The following is a 7680-nucleotide window of genomic DNA, read 5'->3' on the forward strand; positions in this document are numbered from 1 at the left end:
TCAAAATAAAAACGCGAGAAAACCTTTAAATTATCACAACGCGAAAAATACACACACGCCAAACTGGATGCGTCATTACTTAATAGTCATTGGAACTGTTATCCCCCCAATAGTTAATAACCAACCCCCCCTCCCCTGCCTTGAGGAACACCTTCACTTATGTCCTGCTATTGTCAGTGCTATTGGCTAGATTTGAGCATTTTAACCTTGAATTCACATTACACGTACATATATATTATCTCATTGCAATAATTATAATAGTCTTCCTGGCTTAATTTTTGTTTATTCATTATTCCTTATGTGCTTATTAATTGTCATTTGTCTAATTCCCTATGTTTTAGTCTCGGTACTTTAGTTTTTTTTTTTTTTCTCACTTTCCGACTCTGGCCCTTGCAATGAAGGAAGGGGCTTAATTGTTTATTTACTGTTCCTTACGTGTTTATTGATTATATGTGAGCTATTTATTTGATATTCATGATTTTTTAAAACTACGTATTTCTTGATATGATAGTTTTATCTTTTCGTGTTTTCTGGCTTAAGTTTTGTTTATTATTCCTTGTTTGTGTTATTAGGTAAAAAATAATTATTTGTCTTATTTCTCGTAGTTTAATGGAATTTTTAGCACTTTAATGAGTTCCTCACCAGTCATTTTATTCGAGAGAGAGAGAGAGAGAGAGAGAGAGAGAGAGAGAGAGAGAGAGAGAGAGAGAGAGAGAGAGAGAGAGAGAGAGAGAGAGAGAGAGTCTAAATGGAAAAAAAAAAAAATCAGTTAGTATTTTATTTATATACAAGAAAATGCATGATAATAATAATAATAACAATAATAATAATAATAATAATAATAATAATAATAATATTTAAATACAAGGAAAATATGTAATAATAATAACAATAATAATAATAATAATAATATTTAAATACAAGGAAAATATGTAATAATAACAACAACAATAATAATAATAATAATAATAATAATAATAATAATAATAATAATAATAATATTTAAATACAAGGAAAATATGTAATAATAATAATAATAATAATAATAATAATAATAATAATAATAATAATAATAATAATAATAATAACTGCTTTTATCTTACTCACACAGATAACTAGTTTTTATAAATAGTTTATTGACCATAAACATTGTGTACATACACACAAAATTAAATAGAACAAGTAAAAATTTCAAAATGTAGTGAGTGACACACAGAAGACTGGTGACAAAACCTACTAAAGTCCATTAAATGATTGGCTGTCTCAAGTTTCCACATCATCAGTTGAACACACTGCTCCTTAGCACTCAGAGATGGACAAGCTTTTCATGGCTTGTGTCAATGGAGACAACACGTGTAGGGGATTTATTTGTTCTGTTTTTTCTCGTCCTACTCACTCTTCCTCTTGAGCCACGCTGGCTTCTTGTTATTCAGCACATGCTTGTGCTTCTTGAACACCGGTCTCATACTGGATAGAGACAGTAATGTATGGAGGTTTGATGCAATATATTTTATATAAGGATAAAAACTTGCATAAACTTCCTGTTTGTGTTTTTCTACTAAGGTGCAATTGTTAGGTGACCATTAAGATATAACAGGGGTGGCCAAAGGAGGTAGTCCAGCCATCTCCATACTCAGGTATTTTGGTTTGTGTGCCACTGGGATGAAATCAGAAAGTGATGCGCATACATTTTAGTAAGATTTAAGAGAAGTTAGTGTTTGACATCACAAGTTTTTTGGGCCAAGACTATTAGCATTAAGGAAGCACCACATTGCTATTTTTAAATGTTGGTCGCCCACGTAGCAAGATTGCACATCAACAAGAAGGTAACCTGAAAGTAAAGTTGAAATTAACAACATATACTGTGTGATTGTGACTAAGTACAAAATTGAAATGTGATTGGAGAAGGATAAAAGTTTTTAATTTGTTTCAGGCAAGAGGTGTGGTTAAGCAAATAGTGAGTCTGTAGGCTGGAGAGAGAGAGAGAGAGAGAGAGAGAGAGAGAGAGAGAGAGAGAGAGAGAGAGAGAGAGAGAGAGAGAGAGAGAGAGAGAGAGAGAGAGAGAGAGAGAGAGAGAGAGAGAGAGAGAGAGAGAGAGAGAGAGAGAGAGAGAGAGAGAGAGAGAGAGAGAGAGAGAGAGAGAGAGAGAGAGAGAGAGAGAGAGAGAGATTGATTTCCATGTGAGAGTGTGGTTTTTAAGTATGCTATAGAGGACACACTTATTCATTCACTACAGCCCACAAACTTGCAATGTCCCCATAGCATAGTTACAGACAACATCCTCTCATATATAAGTCTGTGTCAATCTTTCTCTGATGTACTCCAGCCCAGAGACCCACAGCAGCATTAAGAGTGGAGAGAGAGAGAGAAGAGAAGACACACAGAATGGATGAATAGAGATGCTGTGGTTTGTAAAAATATGGTGTAAGGTCTGTTTGCTTTGGTGGGAATGGTTTTTTCCAATCATTCCTCTCTTGCACTACCATTTTGCTTCATAAACAGGCATCTCTCTTTCATCTTCCCACCAAACACTGTTATTCCACCTTATATTTATGTATTTGCATGCTTATCTTCTCAAATTGTTCCCCTTCCATTCTCTCCACATGTCCGACTCTCTCCTTTCTGTGGTTGATCACTCACTCCGCTGTTCCTCCACATTCATGACTATATATGATGCACATGTGCTTTATAATCAATCAAATGTTTCACGTAGATGATGTTTTCATTCACACACAGTTCCCCCTCCTCCCTGTTTCATTCATTGCGATTTTGCTCTCTCTCTCTCTTTCTCTCTCTCTCTCTGTGTGTGTGTGTGTGTGTGTGTGTGTAAGAGCTCAGAGCTCATGGTGACTGATCTCTGGGTAGGACTGAGGCCAATGACACACCACACACCGGGGCAGCGAAGTCACATCACCTCGGGTTACATCCTGTACCTTGTTGTAGCTAGGTGAACTGGGGCTACACATTAAGAGGCTTGTCCATCTGCCTCACCGTGCCCGGGATTCGAACCTGGGCCTTCTTGGTTGTGAGCCGAGCGTGCTAACCACTACACTACGTGGTGTGTAAGTGTGTGTGTGTAATGATGCAGCTGGGAAGGTCGTCTTATGACAATTATTGATGAATGAAGGTAAAGGATGCGTGTCTATTACTTCTCTTTGTGTGTGTGTGTGTGTGTATATAACACACACACATACACACACACTTAAAAAAGTAGTAATGACATGCGCATCCATTACCTTCATTTGTCAATAATTATCATAAGGCAACCTTCTCAGCTGCATCAGCGCACACACACACACACACACACACACACAAACATAACTGACTGTCTTCAGCCTCTCTCTCACCGCCGCAATGTTGCATCTCTAGCTGTCTTCTACCGCTATTTTCATGCTAACTGCTCTTCTGATCTTGCTAACTGCATGCCTCCCCTCCTTCCACGGCCTCGCTGCACAAGATTTTCTTCTTTCTCTCACCCCTATTCTGTCCACTTCTCTAATGCAAGAGTTAACAAGTGTTCTCAATCATTCATCCCATTCTCTGGTAAACTCTGGAACTCCCTGCCTGCTTCTGTATTTCCACCTTCCTATGACTTGAATTCCTTCAAGAGGGAGGTTTCAAGACACTTATTCATCAACTTTTGACCACTGCTTTGACCCTTTTTATGGGACTGCCATTTCAGTGGGCATATTTTTTTATTGGATTTTTGTTGCCCTTGGCCAGTGTCACTCATACATAAAACACACACACACACACACACACACAGAAATTATATTAGAAATTATTAGAAATTAGATAAGTTACCACTCACGAGCCATGTATGTGAGCAACGCATGTTTTTAAGCATCTGGAGCAAAGTGGTTAAAGGAAAACTTTTTGACTTGAAATGTAATTAGATTCATCAGTTATTTTTCTGGCTGACATTGTTTTTGGAAGGTGGCACTTAAGATATGTGAATGCTGTATCTAGATATAAACAAACATTCACAAACACTCATTCCATTATGTGTCTGTCATTAGGCCCTCAAATAAACAACAAATTAAGTGAGAAGTTACCATCTCCCTTCCTGGCTTGCGCTCCAGTTGCTCTGAGTTGTAGCAGCAGTGACGTGTGGCACCCAGGATGAAGGTGGTCTGCAGGGTGGTCTGTGTCAGGGGGATGATAGCAGACAGCAGCAGCAGCACCGTGACAGCTCAAGCATCCTGTTGAAATTATCACTTTTTAAATGCTGAAAAAGTGAAGGAAAAACCTGTCTCCATGGAATGTGGAAGTACACAACAACAACTCTGAAAGATTTCTTACAATAATAAGTCATCATTCATTGTATCCTTTTTTGTTGGCCACAAGATTATCATACAAATTTTCCATAGACATCTGCAAATTGGTACCTCTAGCTGTTATTAAATATGATATTAAGTTTGATAAATGTATTTATTTCATTATACATGAAAGTTGTTGATTGCAAAAAAAAATAATAACCAAAATATATTTTGACTTTTACTTTACAATGCCTTAACTGTTTGCTTTTAAAAAAATATGTAGATTTATTTTCTCATTTTAAAATTTATAGTCTAGACAACTAACTGGCCTTAAATTTTTGTGATATACAAATAAAGTAAGAAAGAGAGCACATTTCACTAACACTCATGGTGAAGTGTCCACCAATGATGGTGAAGGAGGTACACATGTAAACTCCAGTCTGACCAATGACCAACACAATTTGTCCAGCTGCATGTCTCTATCGGGCACAAACTCCACCTCCCGCATCTGTGTCATGCCCACCACCACCGTCACCGTGGCAACACTGAAAAATGGAATCTTATCATTCACACTGTTACAAAAAATATACTCCCATATATATATATATATATATATATATATATATATATATATATATATATATATATATATATATATATATATATATATATATATATATATATATATAAATGGATTACTATTCCCAACGTTAAAAATTCTTTAGCTAATCTTACTTTGATATTTTGCATCCAATATTAACTACAATTTTTTCCTATGACATTTTCCAACTACACTTAAAGCCTTTCACTGTGAAACAAAACAATTAGAAGCATCAGAAGCAATGCATGCAGTCTCCTTCATAACCATCTACAAGACGTAAAGTTGGCATTGAAAAAGAATACATTTTGCAATTTCTTCCCAGTTCTAAGACTGGATGTGGCTGTAGAACGAATAAAGATGTCTTGAGAGTGACTGGATAATTAAAATCCCCATAATTATGCAATTATTAACGCAACAAATGTCCGCAATAAGGTCATAAAGTTTTTTTGTCCGTAGCAGGTGACTGGACTAGAGGATGATAGACGAGACCTAATGTTATTTTACAATATCTATTTTCTAACTGGATGAAAGTGACGTCTATATTAGCAATGGTTGGGGTCGGGAGTAAATGAGGATGAAGATTGGCTTCCCTATGTTAAGGTGTTAGTTTTCATATTTATTGAGAGAGAGAGAGAGAGAGAGAGAGAGAGAGAGAGAGAGAGAGAGAGAGAGAGAATCAAGCCATTTGAAGTACATTTTTAGTCCCTTTATTTACACCATATTGCCTCTCTCTCTCTCTCTCTCTCTCTCTCTCTCTCTCTCTCTCTCTCTCTCTCTCTCTCAATAAATATGAAAACTAACACATTAACATAGGGAAGCTAATTTTAAAGACTCCTTTAATGAAGCAGTAGTCTGACCCCCCTCTGCTCTCTCTCTCTCTCTCTCAGGTGGAGTTGGCAAGGTACCACCTCTGCCCCTGCCAATGTCTCTCATGACTTCAAGATGCCTCACTCTAACCTAACTTAATCTCACCTCACCTAATCTAACCTAACCTCACCTAACATAATCTAACCAAATCTCACCTCACCTCACCTAATCTAACATAACCTCACCTCCGCTCATCTAACCTAATAATTCCTCACCTAATCTAACTTAACTTCTTCACTTATGCTAGTTTAACCTAATGCAACCTTTGCTAACTCAATTACCTTAACTAACCTAATTAATGTACTATAACTTAACATGATCTAATGTAACCTATGTCATCCTAATCTTGCTTTAGTTTCATCTAATCTAATCTAACCTATGCAAGTTAATGTAAATTCATCTAATATAACCTAAACTATGCTAGTCTAACCTATCCTTAACTTACCTAGCCTAACGCACTATCTTAACCTAACCTAACCTTACTTAGCCTTACAATCTAACACACTTCAACTTACATAGCCTAACCTAATATCGCCTATTCTTAACTAACCTCACCTAAACCTTACCAACACTAACTTAAAACCTACCTATGCTTACATCACTTCTATATCCTCATCCTCCTCCTCTTCCTCTTCCCTAACACAGTGACTCAGCGAAGCCGTCAAGAAAACACGTAATTTCTGAATACTATCTTTAAGAGCTCCACCCAGTCAGCCCTCTTCCTCCTCCTCCTCTTTCCTGACCCCCATCCTCCCTTCTTTACTCACGTGTCTCTCCCTCCCTACACACACACACATACACACAGAGCGGGTCTCATAAGGGTAATACACACATACATACGGACACTGACCCACCACACACACCCAGTCACCCACACCCACCCACATACTCGTACGTGTACACACGGACGCACACCTCAGCCTGTCACCCTTACGTCAAACAGCTTACACCCTTCTATTCCCTCTCACTCATCCATCACACATCCCATTGTCTCTCTCATCTTCTATTCTGTTACTTAACCAGTTAACGCTCCCAACCTACTCCCAGTCCCGCTAGCCGGCGGGTTACTCTCTCATTAGGAGCATGACCCTAAAAAAATAAGTCACATGGCGCGGTCAGAGAGAGCTAGCCTGCCCTGGTCTGCCTACGCGAACCAAAAGCGTTTGTTTGGGTAAGATTTAAAGGGACGAAGGTTTAAAGGGCCAGTCTCTGCGTGGGTGTGTTTGGTGAAATGCTGAATACTCACGCCTGGTTCGTCATACACCCACAAGGACAGGCACAGTTCACTCCTCCATGACACACACACACACACACACATATACACAAAAACACTAACTAGTAACTCTACCTTTAGTTTCGTCTGCTGCGTTCCAGCAAAAAAAAAAAAAAAAAAAAAAAAAAATCAAAATATTCCTCCATTACTAATGTAACTCACATTCCTTGGTGGTATACTTCCCTCGGAACACCCATATTTTAAAGAGCTTTTTATCCACCATATGTGTCTCAGTTAACTCTGATCTTGGCTGGAAATTAAACTATATTGTATGATATCAGTGTGGTCATCTTGAGGTCCCGGATGAAATGGCGGGCTGGGATTGGCTGTTCACGACCCGTTGTCATGGTGATGGTAGACGCCATTCAGTTGACAGCTCATTTTTTCTCGCTATTGAAAGGAGTTTATTAGAGCGTAACTGAAGCGTGTAAAGGCATGATTCCGCACCATACTGTTAAGATATTGTAGTTCTGAAGTGTTCCTAGGGTTAATAAGCTTGGGTAAGGAGTATAACACAATTTAGATGGTGTTTAGATGGTGTGAAGAGCGGGTGTGTCCGCGCTAGATTCAAGCAATTCCAACCTCTGATATGATTGCGTACTAGACTGTTAAGATATTGTAGTAAGGAAGTATTTGTGGGGTTAATAAGCTTGGGTAAAGGTGAAGTTCGTTTTCATGGT

The 7680-nt window shown here is 38.0% G+C and overlaps 1 long non-coding RNA gene across 1 annotated transcript; it reads right to left on the reverse strand.

Annotated features, from left to right (window-relative positions):
• Positions 1–1168: 1168 nt before the first annotated feature.
• LOC135089987 (uncharacterized) lies at positions 1169–7065 on the reverse strand. The gene is made up of 4 exons (XR_010261707.1): positions 6974–7065; positions 4643–4804; positions 4056–4202; positions 1169–1831 (listed from the first exon to the last, which is right to left on the reverse strand). It is a non-coding gene; the product is annotated as an uncharacterized LOC135089987 (long non-coding RNA).
• Between the last annotated feature and the right edge of the window lie 615 nt (positions 7066–7680).

The sequence above is a fragment of the Scylla paramamosain genome, chromosome 34 (assembly GCF_035594125.1).
Source record: "Scylla paramamosain isolate STU-SP2022 chromosome 34, ASM3559412v1, whole genome shotgun sequence".
Taxonomy (NCBI): domain Eukaryota; kingdom Metazoa; phylum Arthropoda; class Malacostraca; order Decapoda; family Portunidae; genus Scylla; species Scylla paramamosain.